The sequence below is a fragment of the Bos indicus genome, chromosome 12, assembly GCF_029378745.1.
Source record: "Bos indicus isolate NIAB-ARS_2022 breed Sahiwal x Tharparkar chromosome 12, NIAB-ARS_B.indTharparkar_mat_pri_1.0, whole genome shotgun sequence".
Lineage (NCBI taxonomy): Eukaryota > Metazoa > Chordata > Mammalia > Artiodactyla > Bovidae > Bos > Bos indicus.
In genome coordinates, this window is record NC_091771.1 from 48776803 (window position 1) to 48799158 (window position 22356).

The window sequence follows — 22356 nt, forward strand, 5'->3', positions numbered from 1 at the left end:
TACCAGGCAGTAAAATAGAGCCTGAATACAAAGAAGGTTTTAGCCCTCTAGGAAGTCACAGTTTAATGGGGTAGATGGATGTGCTAACAGAAGCAGCTACCTGTTACACTGTGCTTAGTCGCTCAGTTGTGTCTGACTCTCTGAGACCCCATGGACTGTGGCCTGCCAGGCTCCTCTGTCCATGGGGATTCTCCAGGCAAGAATACTGGAGTGGATTGCCATGCCCTCCTCCAGGGGATCTTCCCAACCTAGCAATCGAACCGGGGTTTCCTGCACTGCAGGCGTTATACTGAGTGTTGTAAATAAACATGAAGTGTCAAAATGAAAATAACTAACTCAGTCTAGAGAACAGCAGACTGAGTTGATAGGGTCAGTAAGGCTACAGCTGAAGCCTAAAGCGCGATTTCAGGTGTTGGGTGCTGGTTAGAAAGGCACATTATGACACAGCCCATGTGACAAACCAGAGCCACACTAGGAAGCACCAGAGGACCAGACACCAAAACTTCCCAAACTGTGCATGACTGGAAAGGGAGAGCAGGAGGCATTATCACCAGGAACTACATTATTTAAGTTTCAGACCATAAATTGTGGGGAATCATTAAATGTAAAACAAAAGAATGACACCATTACACGCATATTTTAGCAAAGCATACTTCCAGTTAAGCGAATGGATGGAGATAATACAGAAAGGAAAGAGACCAGTGATGACATGAGGTTATAAAAACAGTCTACTAAAAATCATAAAATAACAGAAGAACAATATTGAGGAGGTAAAATCAGCCTGACATGGTGACTGATGAGAGACAACAGTGGTGAGTAAAGGATAGTTCCCAGGTCTAGGGATGTAGCACCTGGTGGTCAAAGATTCCTTAATTAAAACAGGAATTTGCCAAGCAAAACTAGACACAGACATAGAGATCGAACATATGAATACAGTGAGTGGGGGCAGGGGGGCGGGGGAGAAAGAGGAGGGATGATTTAGGAGGTTGGGATTGACATATATACACTCTTGATACTATACATAAAACCGGTAACTAACAAGAACCTATTGCATAGCACAGGGAACTCAGTGCTCTGTGGTTACCTAAATGGGAAGGAAATCCAAAAAAGATGGGATATGTGTATACATACAGCTGATTCACCTGCTGTACGGTAGCAACTAACAGAATATTCTAAGATAACTATACTCCAATACAAAGTTAATTTTTAAAAATAAGTTAAAAAACAAAAACAGGAAATGCAGTATTAAAAAAGAATTCAACTATGGACACATGGTAAGTCTGAAATGCCACTATTCAATCAAAAAGAAATATTTGAGCTCAGCAGCAGGTGCATCAGCTCAGGACCTTGAGTTGGAGTTGTAAGATCAAGAAGTGGAAAAGAGCTCTTTAAGAAACATTCCTTCAAATGAAGTGAAAAAGAAAGTGAAGGCTCTTCTTAGAGAATGGAAAAACATAATGGAAGAAGTTGGCATTCTTCAGATGATATAACCTTAAAGATTTTCATAGACAGAGGAGGTGATGAAGAGAGTCATGGGAGACACAGAGGCGGCACCAACTGAGAAAAGCCGGAAGGACCCAGATTCTAAGACGGCCAACGCCAGGGCAGCCCCAGTTCATATAAGCCACCTGTCTCAGAGGGGAGAGAAGGATTGGGGAGAGAATCAGGCTCTGATGAGACCAAAAATCGGTCAAGTGAGAAGCTGAGAAGTTCTTGACACAGAGACCCACTGTCTTGGTAACACAAACATTAGTCCATGAGGGCGAGAATGGCATCTGTTTGGGGAAAAGGAATGAGAAAGGAAGGCAATGTAGTTTTAAACACCCCTTTGTGTGCAATGCTAGGGCCTACTGAGACACTGGAAGTGGGTTTGTAAAATTTCCCTGATAAATCATTTTGTGACAACAAAAAATCAGTTTTAGGTGTTTATGGAATCAAGGGTGGTAAGTTATAAGTAAACATAGGAAATCTGTGCAAAGGCACAATGAACAACTCATAGAAGATTTCTCTCTAGGGACACTCTTCACTCACATAAACACATTTTTAAAATTTAAACATTACCAAATAGAACTAAAAATAAAGCAGATATTACCTTTGCAGAGCTGTGATGCTCTTCACAGTATTAACCACCATACCTTACTAAATAATGCATGTTAAAGATAATATCTACTTACAAGTGAATGCTCATGAGAATGTGAGAGAGCCACATAAAAATACTATGGTGTCTTGGCCTAGAAACAGAAGCCAAATAATCTATAGAATCGTACCTGTCATGGATGCTCTAACACGACCTGTCTACCTAATCCTGACCTCAGTATACTCAGGAATATCTCATTAAAACCTGAGAGAAATACGCATAAGATTTAGGAAATGAAAACTCACTATGAAAAGTCAGGTAGTAAACCTACATAAAATAATTCCTTAATCTGTGAGACAAAGTTATTTTTAGGTTACAAAAATTAATAGAAAACTAAAATTAATTCAACAGAAATAAGTAGTAACATAAAGAAACTAAGTTGTCAGTGGATTATTTTATGGGACAAGTACATTATGGCATTACAAGAAAACAACAGCTTTCTTGACTGGCCAAAAATTTGACCCTATACAGTGATTTTTCTTATTTTAAATAAATGCTGATGGAAAAGTATGAGAAATTCTACATGTATAAACAGGAAAATGTAAAACACAATATAATCTAATAACATTTCTTAAATCTTTTTTTTCCCCTGGAACAAGAAAGCAGTGTCTCATTGACACTTAGATTACAAAAGTACAGAAAATAGGGGCAGTATTCAAACCTCATTGTTGTTTTTCAGTAGCTAAGTTATGTCCAACTCTTTTCAACCCCCATAGATTGAAGCATGCCAGGCTTCCCTGTCATTCACTATTTCCCAGAGTTTGCTCACTCATGTCCATTGAGTCAGTGGTGCCATTATCCCGTTGTCCCTTCTCCTGCCCTCAATCTTTCCCAGCATCAGGGTCTCTTCCAATGAGTCCAGCTCTTCATATCAGGTGGCCAAAGTATTGGAGCTTCAGCATCAGTCCTTCTAATGAATATTCAGGTTAATTTCCTTTAGGATTGACTGGTTTGAGCTCCTTGCTATCCAAAGGGGGCTTCTCTAGTAGCTCAATTGGTAAAGAATCAGCCTGCAATGCAGGAGACCCCAGTTCAATTCCTGGGTTGAGAAGATCCCCTGGAGAAGGGATAGGCTACCCACTCCAGTATTCTTGGGCTTCCCTTGTGGCTTAGCTGGTCAACAACCCGCCTTCAATGTGGGAGACCTGGGTTCTGTCCCTGGGTTGGGAAGATCTCCTGGAGAAGGGAAAGGTTACCCACTCCAAAGTTTCTGAAAGCATCAATTTTTCGGCACTCAGCCTTCTTTATGGTCCAGCTCTTCACATCCACACATGACTACTGAAAAAACCATAGCATTGACTCCATGGACCTTTGCTGGCAAAGTGTTATCTCTGCTTTTTAATACGCTCTCTAGGTTTGTCATAGCTTTCCTTCCAAGGAGCAAGCATCTTTTAATTTCATGGCTGCAGTCACAGTCTGCAGTAATTTTGGAGCCAAAGAAAATAAAATCTGCCATCGTTTCCACTTTTTCCCCATCTATTTGCCATGAAGTGATGGGACTGGATGCCATGATCTTAGTTTTTGGAATGCTGAGTTTTAAGACAGCTTTTTTTTCACTGGCTCCTTTCACCCTCATCAACAGGTTCTGTAGTTTCTTCTTGTTTTCTGCCATTCGGGTAGTATCATCTGCATATCTGAAGTTGCTGGGTATTTCTTCTGGCAATCTTCATTCGACCTTGCGATTCACTGTCTGGCATTTCTCATGATGTACTCTGCATATAAGTTAAATATGTAGGGTGACAATATACTGCCTTGACGTACTTCTTTCCCCATTTTGAACCAGTCTGTTGTTTCATGTCCAGTGCTAACTGTTGCTTCTTCTCCTGCATACAGGTTGTTCAGGAGACAGGTGAGGTAGTCTGGTATTCTCATCTCTATAAGAATTTCCCACAGGTTTTTGTGATCCACAAAGGCTTTACTGTAGTCAATGAAGCAGAAATAGATGTTTTTCTGGAATTCCTTGCTTTTTCTATGATCCAACAGATGTTGGTAATTTGATCTCTGGTTTCTCTGCCTTTTCTAAATCCAGCTTGTACATCTGGAAGTTCTTGGTTCAGGTATTGTTGAAGCCTGCCTTAAAAGCTTTTGAGCATTACCTTGCTAGAATGTGAAAAGAGCACAATTTTACGGCAGTTTGAACATTCTTTGGCATTGCCTTTCTTCGGGATTGAATGAAAACTGATCTTTTCCAGTCCTGTGGCCACTGCTGAGTTTTCCAAATTTGCTATTGACTAAAGCACTTTAACAATATCATCTTTTACAACTTGAAAGAGCTCAGCTGAAATTCCATCACGTCTACTAGCTTTGTTAGTAGTAATATTTCCTAAGGCCCACTTGACTTCACACTCCAGGATGTCTGGCTCCTCCTTATGAACTCTTAAGTTCTTGCTAAAAAAAAATTTTACCTTGAAATAGAAGTTTATCTGGAAATAAAATGGATGAAAGCATATCTACGCCACTTACCTTGTCCCCCAAATTATATTTTACATTTATTATTTTACCTTTATTATTACTTAACTCTTTGCATATTATAATACATTTTCTACCTGTAAGTACTAATAGAGTGTCTGGTATATGAGAGTACTCCCTAAAAAAAAAAAAAAAAAAAAGACTGAAAGTATGATTTTTATATAAAATGAAAGAATGCTTATTTTTTTTAAATGCATGAATGGATTCTTGCCTAACTCCTAATTTCTACCATTTCAAAGATCTTTATAGAAGAAATATAAATTATGTAGACAATTAATCACCTTAATTATCTGCAAGAAAATAAATCAATCATATGTGAAAATATCACACCATAGTATAAGCTACAATGTTTTAAATATTCTCCTTAAATTAACCAGCATATGTGTCATGCACTTCTCTGGCATTACTAACAATGATCTAGCTGATATGACCATGGTATTTACTGATTATTACCAATAACTGATTATTCCTATTTTTTTTTTTTTTTTTGGTAAAGTAGGTTTCCTTGTTTTTCTGTTTGCTTTTTATTTACCGATACTGATCTTACGACTTTAAAAGACGAGATTTTTAAAAGGAGTCAATTACCACAGATTGGGTGTAGAGGAGACGTATTATAGGCAGTCATGTTGACCTCTGCACTTCCGCAAACCTTTCTGAGACTTTTTTGAGGAATAGGAAGTTCCAGATCCTGCTCAGCATTGCTTAAGGAAATGCTTTGTTCAGGCTGTTTTTTAGAGAAAACACTCAATAAGTATGTTTGTTCCTCTGAATTCAGCTGCACCAGCTGCTGACTCAATGACACTGAAATTAGGAAGCTTTGTTTGAAAGGCGGCCACACAGAAGCTCCTTTGGTATATGTCTAGCTCCCCAACAAACAAAAGTCTTTAAAAGGCACATGCCAATCCACACCTGTCCAGAGAATAAACTCTTAACAAAACAAAATAAATAAGCCAAACAGCCCAAATAAAAAAGTATAAAAGTTGAGGGGGAAACACAGTGTGAGGGAAAATCTTGACAACAAAACATCATTTCATTTATAAAGTAAAGCAGAATGCATTTCTTCAAATATTTTCCTAAAAACATGTGGCAGGCTACAACTCCAGATACCATTATTCACTATTGCATACATAAATTTAATAATGCCAAGAGTGGCAGCAAAGATTCAACCAGGAGGAATGCCTTGTTAAACTTTGAAATTGTTCTTTCTTGCCTCATGTGACAAACCCATCATAAGCACCACTGCAAGATACAAAAGCCAGCAACACACACCCACTTACTCTTATTCACGAGGTATTTTCTATATACTGAAAGGCTGGAAACGCTAAAATTAACTGAGTTTTTGCATTGTTGTTGTTATTTTGTTTGTTTGTTTGTTTTACAGCAGTGATTGTTGTTGGTTAGTCACTAAGTCATGTCCGACTCGTTAAGACCCATGGGCTGTAGCCCGTCAGGCTCCTCTGTCCATGGGATTCTCCAAGCAAGAATACTGGAGTGGGTTGCCATTTCCTTCTGCAGGGTTGCCATTTCCTTCTACAGGAGGTCTTCCCGACCTAGGGGCTGGACCCACATCTCCCACAGTACAGGCAGGTTCTTCACCTGGGCCACCTGGGAAGCACTCTGCTACTGTTTTCTCACTCTTAAATATATATTTAAGGGTATGTGTGAGTGTGCATGCATACATGCAACACAGCCTGGGCTCACATGCACACACAGGGACATTTTATTATTTTGTTCTAAGCACTCTTTATTCCATAAGTAAAGTCAACTCTAAAATAGCCTAGCAACTGTAGGGAATCACAGGAGAGATGATCAACACAGTAAGCATGTATTAACCACTACAGAAACATACCATGCTTCCCCTTTTCCTGCTCTCAGGAAGGAAATGCACCATGGGACTGAGTGCAAGGCTGGCTTCTAAGACCAAGTCCTTCAGAGACACCCACCTCTCATTTACAACCCCATCTTCCTCATCTCTGTCATCTGACTTGACGTTGAGAAAACCTAAAACTCCGTTGCCGGTAGGACCCAGGTTTTGGGATATATAGAGAAGTGAGACCTCAATCACCATTCCTAACCAACTCTATCCTGATGACTCAAGCCTGGCTAGATTTTAGGGTGTCCCTGAGCAGAGAAATGAGGAAATCACAAACAATGCTTGGAATGTTCCTGGATATCAAAAAGGCATAATTTCTACAAAGGATCTGAGGCACTGCATAGCAGTAGGCCAAGAGGACTCAGCTGTGATTCTATTCAATTCAACAAATATTTATTATGCATCTTTTGCCAACTCAAATGTAAGAAGGACTCCAAATTGTATTTATATCCTCAGGGTATAAAAAGAGTGCTGGAACAGACAGTAGGCACTTAATAAATGTCGAAGGAAAGAAGGAAGGAACTTCCACACAGCAGACATCTGCTAAGTACGGAGGATATGAGCTTCAAAGGTGTTACCTAGTGAATTAATCAGGGTCCCCCTCCAACATTTTAATCTAGCCTTGATTAAATCAGTTCTTTTTCTTAAGCTTCAGACAAGACAGACAAAAGGGAAATTGTTTTTTAAAAATGTTTTTGACAGCATTAAGTCTAAAATAGGTTTTTCCTGGCCACACATGAAAATCTCATAGGAAACTTAAAACTTGCCAGCTACTGGAACCTGGGTACCATGCCAAAATTATCAATTAAATTACAATATCTGAGGAATAAACATACTAGTATTTTTTACACTCATGTGATTCTAAGCTGTGTTCATTATTGAGAACTACTGCCTAATAAATAATGCTACATAAGGTTTTGTGCTTGGGACCCACTAGGAATGATAAATTAAAACAGAAATCTAACCATGTGTATGTTTATAGCTCCTACAGTAAAATATGAAAGGCATTTGTTTAAGCAAACATTGTTCATTTCACCTTCCTGACCAAAACCTTATAAAAACAGGAATAGAGAACCTTAAGTCAGTGAAATAATGAAAAAAAAAAAAAAAACCTTTTTTTAAAGGCTGGGCATATAGTAAAGTTTTTCAGCTCAGCACACCGGCAAAAAAAAATCTCTCTAAATAGCTGAGAAATAATTACCATATAATTAAAGGATTTCAAACATACGATTCTGACATTAATTTAAAGATTATTTTTTACGTATACTTTTAAAAGCAGCTCTATTCATAACAGCCAAATATTGAAAACCACCCGTATGTCCCTGAACACTTCTACTTTTAAAAGTAGGTTTTCTATGTTCTAAAATTAATTGTGGTTATTGTTGCACAACTCTGAATATGCTAAATACCACTGAGTTGTATACTTTAAATAGGTGAATTATACGGTATGTGAATTCTATCTCAATAAATCTGCTTTAAAAAAAGAGAAATAAGTAGGTTTATTTTCTCAGTTATATTAAAAATGAGTTTTTTCATAGTTTTATATAGATTATGGGTGCTATACAAAATATTAGTATAAATCTTATTTTCTTTTTTCATATTCTCCTAAAATCAAAGGAACATTCCATACTGAAAGAATTTTGGCTTCAACAGCTTTTAAAAATCAGAGCCTAGAGCAAAAAAATTTTAACTCTAAGTTAACACTGCAATACCGAAATTAATGATATCATAACTGGGGGGCAAGGAGTGAAATGTAATAAAGTTATTAGGGAATCACTAAGTGTGATGTTTGCAAATGAAATAGGCCTAAGCATCAGAAGACTCAAATCCTAACTCTGACTAGGATGAGTTTTCTAAGACAAATTACTCAAAGTTTCCTTAAAATTGTAAGTCAGAAACTCCTTGTAAGCATAAGCTAAAAAGCAATATTTAAGAAACCATCTGAAAATTGTTTGGTGCTTGAAAAAACAGTGTTGAAATGATTTTGGCCTTCTTACAAAAAAAGAGAGAGGACAGAGTTCAGAGAAAGACTATGACTTTCTCCAAGAATCTCTCCAATTCTGTTCTCCACCCACTTTTTCCTGTAGCATCATTTAAACTGCCTAAGTTTTTCTTGTCTATGTAACTTCTCATCTCTGAAAGAGAGACATACATCTTTTAAGCAGTTATTGAACTATAAAGTCCTCTACTCTGAAAATAAATGCAGCTGGTGAAACAAACTGGGGGCTCGCTTCCTTCAGCGGCCTTCTGGACCCAGGACAATACTGTGTGCTTTTATAAGACTGCAACCATATACTGCAAGTGGGTTCTGTTTGTTTGTTCTGTGGTTTTTTGACAAGAGTCCAGACAGCTAGGGGAAAGGGGAAGAGCTAAAAGGAACGTTACTGAAGGACAGAGGAGTTATGATAACCAGAAGGGCAGACTGTCACAGTAGTTCTCATCAGGAAGGGTCCATCTTTACGGTAAAGGAATAAGCCCAAAATTCCACGCACAGAACTGTAACTCTTTACAAGAATTAGTCTTCTCTTTCAGAAATCCCACCACAGTGAAGCTCTGCAAATCAACTGCTCCCATTCCGCAAAAAAAAAAAAGTTAAACTTATCTCTAACACATGTTAATTGGTATCCCCCAAAGATAAAAGCCATATTGTTAAAAAGGCTTTTTCATTTAGAATTAGAAAACACAAATATATGGAAATGTTTCTAAAAACTTTTGCAAGCATTACTGAAAACCATTATAAGGCATAATTATAAATGGTCATAAATGTAATACTATTATTTAACTGAATCATCAACTGTTCTGTAAGGATAAATTATTTCTTGTATTAAATTTCCCTCACTGTGTGATGATACGGAAATACACATACCCACACATGTGTGAGCTGTTCTCCTGTAATTAATGATGCACTTTTATTCTCTATTATTGTATGGAAAACATTCTGACACAAAATAAATGAAGCATAATCATTCAGAGTAATGATTCGCATGTACTGATTAATGATACCAAACAGCTTTTCTGTTCTTTAGTTAAATTAAAACATTTACTTGGAATGGTAAGGGCATCCCTAAATTAATGTTTTCTAGGTAATTATTTTTCCTTATGGAAATGATCTATCCAAACCCGCCTGCCAATGCAGGAGACATAAGAGGTGTGGGTTTGATTCCTGGGTCTGAAAAATTCCCTGGAGGAGGGCATGGCAACCCACTCCAGTATTCCTGCCTGGAGAATCCCATGTGCAGAGAAGCCTGGTGGGCTACAGTTCACAGGATCTCAGAGAGTCAGACACCACTGAAGCAACTTAGCATGCAGGCACCATCACTGGATACAAGTTCTAATCGACTGTAAAATATACGGCTATTTTATGTGTAAGAAAAAAACTGTCAATTAAACTGGTATACAATACTAACTTGCCTTGAGAGATGTTTAAAGTGTGTAAGGGACACCTCGGGGAAGAGAGTGTCTAGATACATACATTCTATTCCCAAAGTACTCAGTAAATGTTTATTAAATAGATATATTTTAAATGCTGCAACAAAATATTTTCAAATTTTTTAAATTTGAAACAGGCCAGCCACACACACAAAAAATAAACTATGATTTTGCTTATAGGAGACACCTAGAGTAGTCAAATTCAAAAACAGAAAGTAGAATGGTAGTTGCTAGGGACTAGGAGAAGAGAATTATTGTTTATGGGTACAAAGCTGTAGTTTTGAAAAAAGTTCTGAAGATAGTGGTGACAACTGCACAAAATCTGAATATCCTTGATGCCCTGAACTAAACAAAAGCTGGTAAGATGGTAAGCTTTATGTGCATTGTATCACAACTAAAAATAACAATAAATATATCTTCATAAGAAAAAAAAATACAGTATGTAAAACAAAATCACAAAATAATGAAAATCTTAAACTGCTGCTGCTGCTGCTAAGTCACTTCAGTCATGTCCGACTCTGTGTGACCCCATAGACGGCAGCCACCAGGCTTCCCCGTCCCTGGGATTCTCCAGGCAAGAACACTGGAGTGGGTTGCCATTTCCTTCTCCAGTGCATGAAACTGGAAAGTGAAAGTGAAGTTGCTCAGTCATGTCCGACTCTTCTCGACCCCATGGACTGCAGCCTACCAGGCTCCTCCATCCATGGGATTCTCCAGGCAAGAGTACTGGAGTGGGGTGCCATTGCCTTCTCCGAAATCTTAAACTAGAAAGTACCTAAATGCAACCTAACCAATTAGTTAACCTGATAAAGTAACTAACTTCTTCTTAGAAACTTATATTTTTGAAAAATCACAAGAGTCTTTTCTCAAGGAATTAAATGAGAAAATTTTCTATACTCTAATTGATTCCTAAAGCTGGCATGGTTGTAGTATCTGAAACACAAAGATTTGCTGAAATAGTGGTTTACACCTTTACTCTACCATCAGAATCACCAGCTGGCTTTTAAAAGACTTCCTGACACCTCACACCCATTGGGATAGCTACTATCCAAATAATAATAATAAAATAATAAAGTTTTGGCAAGGATGTGGAAAAATTGAAACCCTGCACTGTCTGTAAAATGGTACAGCTGATATGGAAAAAAGTATGACATTTCCTCAAAAAATTAAAAAACAACTACCATTTGATCCAGCAATCCTACTGCTGGGCATACATCTAAAAGAACTGAAAACAGTTGAGAGAAGATAGTTGTACACATCACTGAAGCACTATCCACAACAGTCAAGAAGTCAAAGCAACCCAAATGTCCAGTGACAAACAGACACACAAAATGTGGTATACACATCGATGGAGTATTATTCAGCCTTGAAAAGGAAACCCTGTCACACGCAACAATGCAGGTGAACCTTCAAGGCATATGTGAAATGAAACAAGTCAACGACAAACAGAAACAGACTGCTGGTTACCACAGCCTGAGAAATGGAAAAAAACGCAAAGTTGTTTTAATGGATATAGTTTCAGTTTCGCACGACAAAATTCTGGATATCTGTTGTACAAACAATATGAACACACACTACTGAACTGTATGTTCAAAACTGCTTACATGGTTTTTAGAAAGCAATCAATCAATAGATTTCCCGATCAGTATCATGAACCTACTGATAGGTTTCCTAGAGACTGGGTTAAAATATGAACATGTGTAAAGTAAGGAACCGAAACCAGCAAATGGAGATCAATTTTGTCTGTTTCCTAACTCAAAGTAACTCAAACGCAATGGCGGCCATGCTAGCACTTCAGTTTGTTTTTAACAACTTTTTATAGGTGTATATAAAATATGTTTTATAATGGAAACTGATCATCTTGAAACTATCATTAAAAATGGGTAAATTTTAATACTGATACTGAAAGACACAAAGGAAGCAACTTAAAAGTCCCTGCATAACATTCTCTGTTCCCATCACGGCACTAATAACAATGGGTAGAGTCCAAGTCCACTGACGACAATATCTGCCTTACAGCTTTTGTTGAGAAGAGCCTAAAGTTTTCTGCTGGGTCTGTGGAATCCAGAAAACCTCTGATACCCAACTACCATCATAGACCAATCTTGGAGTAAAAGAGGCCAACACAATAAGCCTCACAACCTAGCTCTGACACTTAACTGCTAGGCAATCTTGAGAGATACACTGAACCTTGATTTATTTCATGGATATGAAATATCCATGAAATATATTTGAAATACATTGAAATATCCATTCAAAATAACAGGAATAAAAGTCACAGGTTTACTACGAAGATACACTGGAATAATATGTGTACGCCAATTAGCACAATAAACAGTACAAAGTATTCAGTAATTGGATGACAGTATCACCACCAACACCTTTTTTATTAAAAAATCACTTTAAGTACTACAGAGTTCAGCACCAGTCACTCTATAAATGCACTGGTTCCTATTTCTACTTCTAACATACAACCTCAAGGATCAAGTCTAATATTACGGTTTTTTCTATGTCCTTAGAGTTCATCACATAGTGTTAAACAACAAGTAGTTAGTTGATCAACTCAACCTTCACTGGACAGGTAGTAATTATGGATTTGCCATGTGCAAGGCACCATCAGTGCACAGCGCACTGATCTCCACCTCGGAGTTTACAGTTTAGGCTCAGTAAGATCTAGTTCATTCTATTGAATTATTCACCAGAACAGCAGAAACACATACATATCATTATATACAGGCATGGAAAGCCTCCTTCCATGGATTTACAGTAATCTGTTCCCTTATCCCACTATCAGAGAATAAGTTACCTTATTTAATTATTATACTAAATCAACTGTATAGTTTATAGAATCTCATATTCCAGCGATCTCAACCACTGGGATCTGTCTACAAATGAAAAATGTCTATACATGCCTCAGAGCTTATGAAACAGTCAATGAGAATTTTTACCCTAATTAAGAGTATTTTATAGTAAAATTTTTGTACAAGAACAAAAGAAATTCATAAAACCATATTTATACATAATGCTGTAAAACATTTCAACATATTCATGGATGGTGCTTTCTTTTCAATTCTAGAATCACCTTTTTTCATGTAAAATTTCTTATAGTTAGGAAAAAAGTGTAAGTGAGCTAAAAAAAGAAATGTCTTGAAATCATAGTGTACTGTATGTAACTGAGAAACAGCTTGCATGCTATTAAACTAAAAAGTTGATCAATAAAGAAAAATGCACAATTTTGTCCATTTGTTCAGGACCATCCTTTCTTCCCCGCCAACCCCAACTCATCACCCCAGCCCAAGATTCCCCACTACAAGCTGCCTTAGACGTCTACTCCTCTACCAAATACACGATGTTTTTAGCAGGGATGAACATGCACATATTTTTGTGCAAGATGAGTATCTAGTTTGCTATTTCTGGCAAAGGACAGAGAATGCCCAAGGTTGTCAGTACAACTTTTATGTCCTGTGATTTAACTGGACCTTTAGCAAGTACAAAATATTTCAAAGGAAGGAAAGGATTTTTTTTTTTCCATGACTAAATAAAGAAAGCCAGAGAGGATTTTCTGAGGCAGGAGGACACTGACAGAATTCCAGCCAAGAGTTTACAAAATTTTGAGAAAGGGACATTATAAAATAATTATTATTTCTGCATTAAGTAAAGCAAAATAAAACAAGTACAGGCAAAGAAAAGAAAAATATTTCAACAAAGATAACAAGATAAAACTAAAACATAAGCAGTAGTGATGGAGACAAAAAGTTTAACTTTAGGTATCTGACAATATGGAAACGGTCTGGATAACCGACAGAGTACACACTGGACCCCAGTGTATGCTGGCTTTCAAAGGGTGTGGCTCACAGAACAGGCTTTCTTTCCAAATCAATTATTAGCTGTTTATAAAAAGCAACAATAATTTAGACAGTCCAACTGATCTCATTTCAACGAACATTTCTTGAAAACATTTGTCATGTATGAAACTCACCAAGATATGTAAATTGATGTAAATTCAAGTCCAAGTTGTGTTTTAAGTAACTCAGACCATTTATTTTCAAAAGTTTGTGCAGTTCATGATGAAATAAGTATGAAGTTTGACTTTATTAACTTGATATGTTCTGTGGATCAAAAAGAGTTGAATAATGGTAATTTATATGGTTCAGCCTGATATGAGACCTATCATTGAAAACTAACAAAATACCTGTGAAACAGAAGTCTAGGCAAAATATCGCAAACATTACAAAAATTCAAATGCAAAAGAAGAGAACTCATTCCCTTTTGACTTTGGAAAGCAGGACAGCTTCTCAGAGCAGATGGCATATGAACTAGGAATCAGGTTTTGAGAGCTGGAATAGTTAGAAGAGGGAATATAGTGGGGAGGAAGTAGCAGATGGGAATTTTAAGCTGAGGAAAACCAAGAACATAAGCGCAGGATCAGAAAGTATAACAGAATAATTCAAATGGCAGAATCATCTATTTTTTAATGTCAGAGAACAAGTATGGAAGGTTCACTATTAAAAATTTACATTCAATTCACTTCATGAATTTGATGTTATGTCTCATAATCCAATTAAAATTTGGGATTATGAAACACATATAAAGGTTTTCTGATAAGCAATAAAAGGAACTGAAATGAAGGCATCAAGTCAATCATTCCCTATAAAAGGGCTGCACACTCTCTCAAGTTCATAGAAGTCTCAATATAACACAATACACTACAAGCCCCTTGCTTTGCTTCAGATGCAGCAAAACCATGCATTAAGATAATGCTGATCTGTTCAGTGATGGGCAACAGATATCCCCTTGACTAGTGTCCTTATGGATGCTTCTGCTTCAAATATCAGGGCTCTAGAGAAGTCCCACTGAATTTAAAGACCAAGTTCTTTTCCTCACTCCAGTTACAAATCACTGCAAGTAACCATTATAAATTTACCACGGTACTGGCAAAATTTAATAATCACAAGAACTTACTGAGTGCTTTGTGGGAATACTGGCTTTTGCATGGTTATGAGGATGATAATGAAATCTAATCTACTGCTCCATTACACATATTATTCTTAGCCACAATAACATTGTGCCATTTAAGCTTTAGGACTGTATTTAAATAGATGGTTTAGGAAACAATAAAGTCTGAAAGAATACTGTAGGTGTATTTCAAATTTAGAGTGAGTAGGAAACATCAGGGGAATTTTATCTACTTGATCAAACAATCAAATGTAATCAAAAAAAATTTGTTGTTGGAGACAGCAACAAAAAGATGCCAAGAAAACAAGGGGCAGAATTTTTTTCTCTCCTTATTAGAAAGTCTGTGAGCTAATAAGAATATTAAATCAACGGACACAGAAAAAGGCTTTTAATTATAGTTTAGCTGTTTTTTTTAAGAGAAACATTTAATGCCATACAAGTTATACTGTATAAACGCTGGACACAGGGGGTATACTACATATTATGACTAGTTAAAGAAGCAGGACCCAAGGGGTACATTACATATCATTACCAGTTAAAAGATGAGGAAGAATGGAGTTAGGGGACCAAGTAAAGGAGAAATGAGACACACACGGAGAAAGATACAAAACACCAAAGCAGCAGAAATACGAGAGAAAAGCACCTACAATCAAATCACGGTGAACACAGAACAGCAGCATTCTGATGTCTCTATCTCCAACATTTTTTCTAAGGAATAACAGATGCCTGTTTTCCTACCATGAACACACGCAAAAATGGATATACCCCATCATCTGCCCCAGGGGGGCATGGGAAATTATGCTAAGGTTGGAATAGAAAAATCCACAGTACAAAGGCACCTTTCCAACTAAAGCCCATGACAACATTAGAGCCTCCAACAAGAAGGATGGAACTAGGACTCTTGGAATGAAGTGAATTATTTCTATTATTAAAACCACTGGGAAAACATCAAAATGTTATGAACAGATTGTTGGACAAACACTTCAGCCTGAAAAAACACTTGCTGAACAGAAGTTCTAGGAGGTGAGCTTAATTTGTGAAATATAACCACAAATTTCAATAGTTGTAGCTCCACTTAAGACTTTAGGTTTAGAGAAGGAGATTGTGACTGTTTCCATAATAATATTCTTCCACAGTTTGATATCAGCTTTGCATTTTCTTTCTCATCTGACAGTCAGGTTTGGTTGCCATTTCCAACATAGAAGAGGTAGGAGATGAACAACAGGGTGTTTCCAGAATTAGATGTAAACTCAAACTTGGCAGTGAGAAGGCTGCATGTTCTCTAGAAACTGAGTCCCGTTCCCGTGTTACCGCCTGTGGGACTTTAACACCTGAGTCCTGGGGGTCTTGGAAGCTTTCAGGCTTCCCGGATGCTGAAATGGTCCAGGCTCCTGTCACTGCTTTTGAGGCTGTGAAGGAGGTGGTAGAGGGGTCCGAAGAAGGCCTGGGGCCACGTAGAGACATGAAGCAGCAGGTGTGGCGGGAGCACTGGAGCCCAGACAGGAACCCTGGCAACTGCCACCAGCACTCTCTCATCAGCAAGGCCTGACTGCCTCTGGAAGCTTCCACTGAAACACCACATCTGTATAGAGCTGGACTCAGCGAACTTTTCCCATCAAGCACCAGAGTAAATATCACCTCCTCTGTGGGCCAGAGTCCACGGCAGCCACAGATAATACTTAGAACAACGGGCAGCTGTGGAGCAATTATCACTGTATTTGCAAAAACACGTTGTGGGTCTGGCAACAACTTCATGTCTCTCCAAAGTTATTTTTCTGGTAACATTCTCAACGGTCTTATTTGAGGGAGACGACGAGTTCCTGCAGCTACTACATCCTCTGGGTGAGATGTAATAGTAACAAGCACTGCTGAGCCTGGCACCTGCTATAGACCAGTGCGCATTGTGTGCTGTGCTCAGTCGCTCAGTCGTGTCCAACTCTTTGTGACCCTATGGAATGTAGCCCACCATGCTCCTCTGCCCATGGATACTGGGTTGGGTTGCCATTTCCTCCTCTGGGCCATCTTCCCAACCCAGGAAATGAACCTGTGTCTCTTGCATCTCCTGTATTGGCAAGTGGATTCTTGACCACTGCATCACTGTAGGCCAGACACAGCACTAATGCAACACAGAGTTCACAGGATCCTCCCTGACCTAACTACATCATCCCTATTTCCAGATACTGGGTTAGCCAATGGGTCATTCAGGTTTTCCCGAAGATGTTACAGAAAACTCAACAAACTTTTTGGCCAACCGAATACAAATATCACAGCAGGCTTAAACAGCACAACGATTAAGTGCAAGATTTTTTGACTCTGATCCATGGCTCCAATTTTCTACCCAGCAGGCTTCTAACTTCAGAGCCTACTTCAATCAATAAGGAGCTGGCAAAAATGCCCATTCCTGGGTCCTGACTACAAAAGGTTCTGATTTAGTCATGTGGGGTTAGGCCCAGGACTCTGCACTTTAACACACACTTCTGTTAAGTCTGGTGAGAAACACTGCAATCCCATGCATTTTCCAAGCAAAAGGCCACGTTATCTGTGCTGGAATAGGGTCAGTGCCTGCTAAAAACCTACTTGAAGCAAATGATTAGCCTCAATGAGGAAAACCTGAAGTACATTTTAGGCTAAATTTTACTTTCAGCTTACTTTCTATTTTTTATGCATTAATATTATGAAAGGTATACCGAGCTTTTAGTATTTTATATAAACACAAAAGTGGTTTAAATTTTAAAATCAAGTTTTTGCTAAAAAAAAAAAATTCATAAGCTAAATAAATCACTGACATTTTAAGCACAGGGAAAAGTTCATGATCAACTATTAGCATTTCTGCTTTAAAAACATAAACCCATTATATGTCTCTCCTGCATTCTCCAAACATGTAACATTCTATTTATTTGGCCCTGAGAATGCTGAAGAAGTCGTATGTCATTGTTTGGCAATAACTGCACTTGGAGTTAATGCTGACCTCACAGCTTGTTGAGTAGGGAATAGAAAGCCTGGCCCAAGACATGAGTGCAGAGCTGAAGCAGCAGCTCTATGAACTCTGCCATCAGAAGCACATGGTACAGAAGCCTGGCCACCAGCAAGTGCGCGTGATTCGAATGTTGACACAGGTACTCTGTCAGAAGTTATGTAGGTCAGAGATAAGACAGCAGAATGGCTTCAAAAAAATCCTGGCAGGATATGCTCATCTCCGAAAGCAGCTGATGTCCCTGGGCCTGAGGGTCCCAGGAAACAGTCTAGAACCTTCTGCATAAGCAAGCTCCCAAGAGCAGAGCTGTGGGGAGTCATGTGGGATGGAGTGGGGGGCTCAACATTTATACAACACATATCCAGGCTCCTGATATGAGCCAAGATACACACTGAGTGCTAGGGCTAAAACACTGATTAACACATAATCCCTGTTCTCAGGAAGCTTATCATCTGACAGAAGTCAATTTCCTAGCCCCAGTTTGTGCCAGTTTCTGGCCTGTCATGAAAGTTTCCGAGTCTCTGTGTTTTTTATTTGTAAATTACGTTCTTCCACTGTTAGCATCAAATGAGAAGCTCTATAAAGTACAGATCACTGACTTCCCTTGGTGGCTCAGTTGGTAAAGAAGCTGCCTGCAATGCAGGAGACCTGGGTTCCATCCCTGGGTCAGAAGATCCCCTGGAGAAGGGAATGGCAATCCACTTCAGTACTCTTGCCTGGAGAATCCAATGGACAGAGGAACCTGGTGGGCTACAGTTCATAGGGTCGCAGAGTCAGATACAACTGAGCGACTAACACATTATAAAGTGTAAGGTACTAATATATAATGAATTGGTGATTCTCAGTGCATTGCCCCGAGGAAGCCAGACCTGGGCTGTCAAGAAAGCCCCACCAACTGCACAAAGGAGCTGCCAGGCGCTGCACCCAGGTGACTCCTCAACCAGGAGAGCACTCAAGAGGGCAAGGTCCAGGCTGGTTTCACCACTAGGTGCTGCAGTGCTGCTGCTTTGGAACTTCACAGGGATGAGTGACTGAAGGAGGGGGTGGTATCCTATAGCTGCTGCGAAGTCGCTTTAGTCGTGTCCAACTCTGTGCGACCCCGTGGACGGCAGCCCACCAGGCTCCCCCGTCCCTGGGATTCTCCAGGCAAGAACACTGGAGTGGGTTGCCACTGCCTTCTCCAATGCATGAAAGTGAAAAGTGAAAGTGAAGTCGCTCAGTCGTGTCCGACTCCTAGCGACCCCATGGACTGCAGCCCACCAGGCTCCCCCGTCCCTGGGATTCTCCAGGCAAGAACACTGGAGTGGGTTGCCACTGCCTTCTCCAATGCATGAAAGTGAAAAGTGAAAGTGAAGTCGCTCAGTCGTGTCCGACTCCTAGCGACCCCATGGACTGCAGCCCACCAGGCTCCTCCGTCCATGGGATTCTCCAGGCAAGAGTACTGGAGTGGGGTGCCACTGCCTTCTCCGGGTATCCTATAGACTGGAGACAAAAGTATGGTCCCGGGCTCCATTAACACCAGGGGACCCTAAGAAACAGGAATCTGCTAACAACTCCACGAAAGATGGTGAGATCAGGCCCAAAGGCCAAGCAACTCTTACTGCTTAGCAGATCTTCTGCTCAGAAATTCGACCGAGGATAAATACAATCCTTCAGAGGAATTTAATCTACCATAAAAACTACTGGACTAGTGACAATGCTGACTGCAACTTGCTGTCTGCTCTAGTTCACCAAGGACAAAAAGAAAATGATGAAGGCCATTCAGCAATCAGAGATGGTCATTAGGTGGTACTGTTATGCGGATAATTTGATTTATAAGACAGAGCATATGGCTGGGATTCTGAACATCTAGCTTGCTATGTTTCTAACGCCACTACAAAGACCTGCAGCTTTAAGGTCTCTCAATGACTGCATGTGTCTTTCTAGTAAGTTCAGGTTAAAATATTAATTCTCCCATTTGTTACAAGATCGTGATGATGACCAGATAGGACGACAAATGTGAAAGCATTATAAAGTGTTAAAATCACTCACAAGGAATTATGTTTAAAGAAACAAGCTTTATGCATATGGGTATGTCTGAAGACAATAGGCTTTAATGTTTTGAATTGTACTGTGAAAAACTGTATTGTGTTCCAAGCTAAGAAAAAAGAAACCTGTGCAATAAATTATTGTGCTACCTGTAGTCAAACTGTGCAATTATCACTTGTAAAATTCTCATTGTTCTAATCATCAAAAAAAAGCAATAAGACCTTAAATACAAGTCTAAGCTTAATCTCCATATAATATACTTTATCTTATTCATACTGTAATATATTCATTGCTTTTCAGGTAAATGATGGAGTAAATGAGTCCTATAAACACACATACACACAAAGAATTAAAAAACACTTCCAAACAAACAAAAAATTTTTTAAAAAAGTTAAGAGAAAACACACTAGGTTCATGAACAAAACAGATTCTGCCATTACACTGTAAACATAGGTGTTACTGTGCTCTCTTTCCAATCCTTAAAAAAAAAACTTCAAAATATGATAGTAGAGACTACTTCATATCCCATTTTATTTAATGTGTGCACTTAAATAAGCCCATAAAGAAGAATTAGCATCAATAACATGTTAAAAGTTACAGCTAATCTAAACTAGCCATTTACTTTGTCAACAAAGGTCCGTCTAGTCAAGGCTATGGTTTTTCCAGTGGTCATGTATGGATGTGAGAGTTGGACTATAAAGGAAGCTGAGTGCCAAAGAATTGATGCTTTTGAACTGTGGTGTTGGAGAAGACTCTTGAGAGCCCCTTGGACTGCAAGGAGATCCAACCAGTCCATCCTAAAGGACATCAGTCCTGAGTGTTCATTGGAAGGACTGATGTTGAAGCTGAAACTCCAATACTTTGGCCACCTGATGCAAAGAGCTGATGCATTTGAAAAGACCCTGATGCTAGGAAAGATTGAGGGCAGGAGGAGAAGCGGACATCAGAGGATGAGATGGTTGGATGGCATCACCGACTCAATGGACATGGGTTTGGGTAAACTGCGGGAGTTGGTGGTGAACAGGGAGGCCTGGGGTGCTGTGGTTCATGGGCTCATAAAGAGTCAGACACGACTGAGCGACTGAACTGAACTGAAACTAGCCATTTAAAAATAAACTATTTCCAAAAAAATAAATAAAAATAAAATAAAAATAAACTATTTCCAACAAGGAAGCTTCCCAAGTGGAACAGTAGTAAACAATTCACCTGCCTGCCAATACAAGGGACACAAAAGACGTAGGTTCAATCCCTGGGTCTGGAAGATCCCCAGGAGTAGGAAATGGCAACCTGCTCCAGCATTCCTGCCTGGAACACTTCATGGAGAAAGGAGCCGGGAAAGTTATAGTTCATGGGGTCACAAAGAGTCAGACAGGACTAAGCACTTGTTCACTCATTATTTCCAACAAAGACATCTTAAGAAAGCTATAGACTTGTAATGTTTTGTGAATATTAACACAAAATCATCAACAAAACATAAGCAAACAAAATCTGGCAACATATATGAAGAATTACATATTATGACAAGTGGGATTAATGCCAGGAATGCACAGTTGGTTTGATATATGAAAATCAATTTTATCAAAATATTAAAAAAATAAAAAGAAACACAAAATACATGATCATATCAATAAATACAGTAAAAGCATCTGACAAAATTCAATCCCCTTTCATGATAAAAACTCAACTAACTAGAAATAAAACTTCAACATGGTAATGGGCAGCCACAAAACACAGACACACACACACACAAATTACATCATACTTAATGGTGAAAGGCAAGAAGCTTTCCCCTGAATCAGGAAGACTAGAAATCCTGCTCTTCAGTATTGTACTCAAAGTTCTAGCCAGAGTAATTAGGCAAGAAAAAGAAATAAAAGCCATTCAGCTTGGAAAGGAAGCAGTAAAACCAACTCTCTCCACAGATGACTTGTTCCTGAATATAAAAATTCCTAAAGAATTCATTTTAAAATTAGAATACAAGGTTGCAGGATACAAAATCATTATACAAAAACCTACCATATAGATTTTCTATATACCTGCATGAACAATCCAAAAATGAATTTTAAAAAACATGTCTACTGGTAGTTAATAATATGGTATTACATATTTGAGAGTTCCTAGGAGAATAATTCTTCAGAGTTCTCATTGCAAGAAATTAATTTTTATAACTATGTACGGTGATGAACGTTTAAACTTATTGTGGTGATCATCTCACAATACACACAAGTATCAAATCATGCTGTAAATGTGAAACTAATATAATGTTATATCAATTACACCTCAATTAAAAAAGAACACAATTCTATTTATGACTGCATCAAAAATAATAAAATACTTAAGAATACAGTTAACAAAAGAGGTACAAAACCTACAGTATGAAAACCATAAAATACTGCTGAAAGAAATTAAAGAATATCTGAATGAACAAAGAAAAAAAAATCCCATGGTCACGGTATCTTACAGCATTAGTCATAATGGGTGTCTTAGAAA

The 22356-nt window shown here is 38.5% G+C and overlaps 1 protein-coding gene across 17 annotated transcripts in view; it reads right to left on the reverse strand.

Moving 5' to 3' along the window:
- KLF12 (KLF transcription factor 12) overlaps positions 1-22356 on the reverse strand; it is a 567887-nt gene that overhangs the window by 458791 nt on the left and 86740 nt on the right. For 11 of the 17 annotated variants that reach the window (XM_070800622.1, XM_070800619.1, XM_070800618.1 and 8 more), the window contains exon 1: positions 1-22356. This exon is cut by the window's left edge; it is cut by the window's right edge. The exons of the other annotated variants lie outside the window; for them this stretch is intronic. The gene's annotated coding sequence lies outside the window, so the exon portion shown is untranslated. 17 annotated transcript variants of the gene reach the window in all.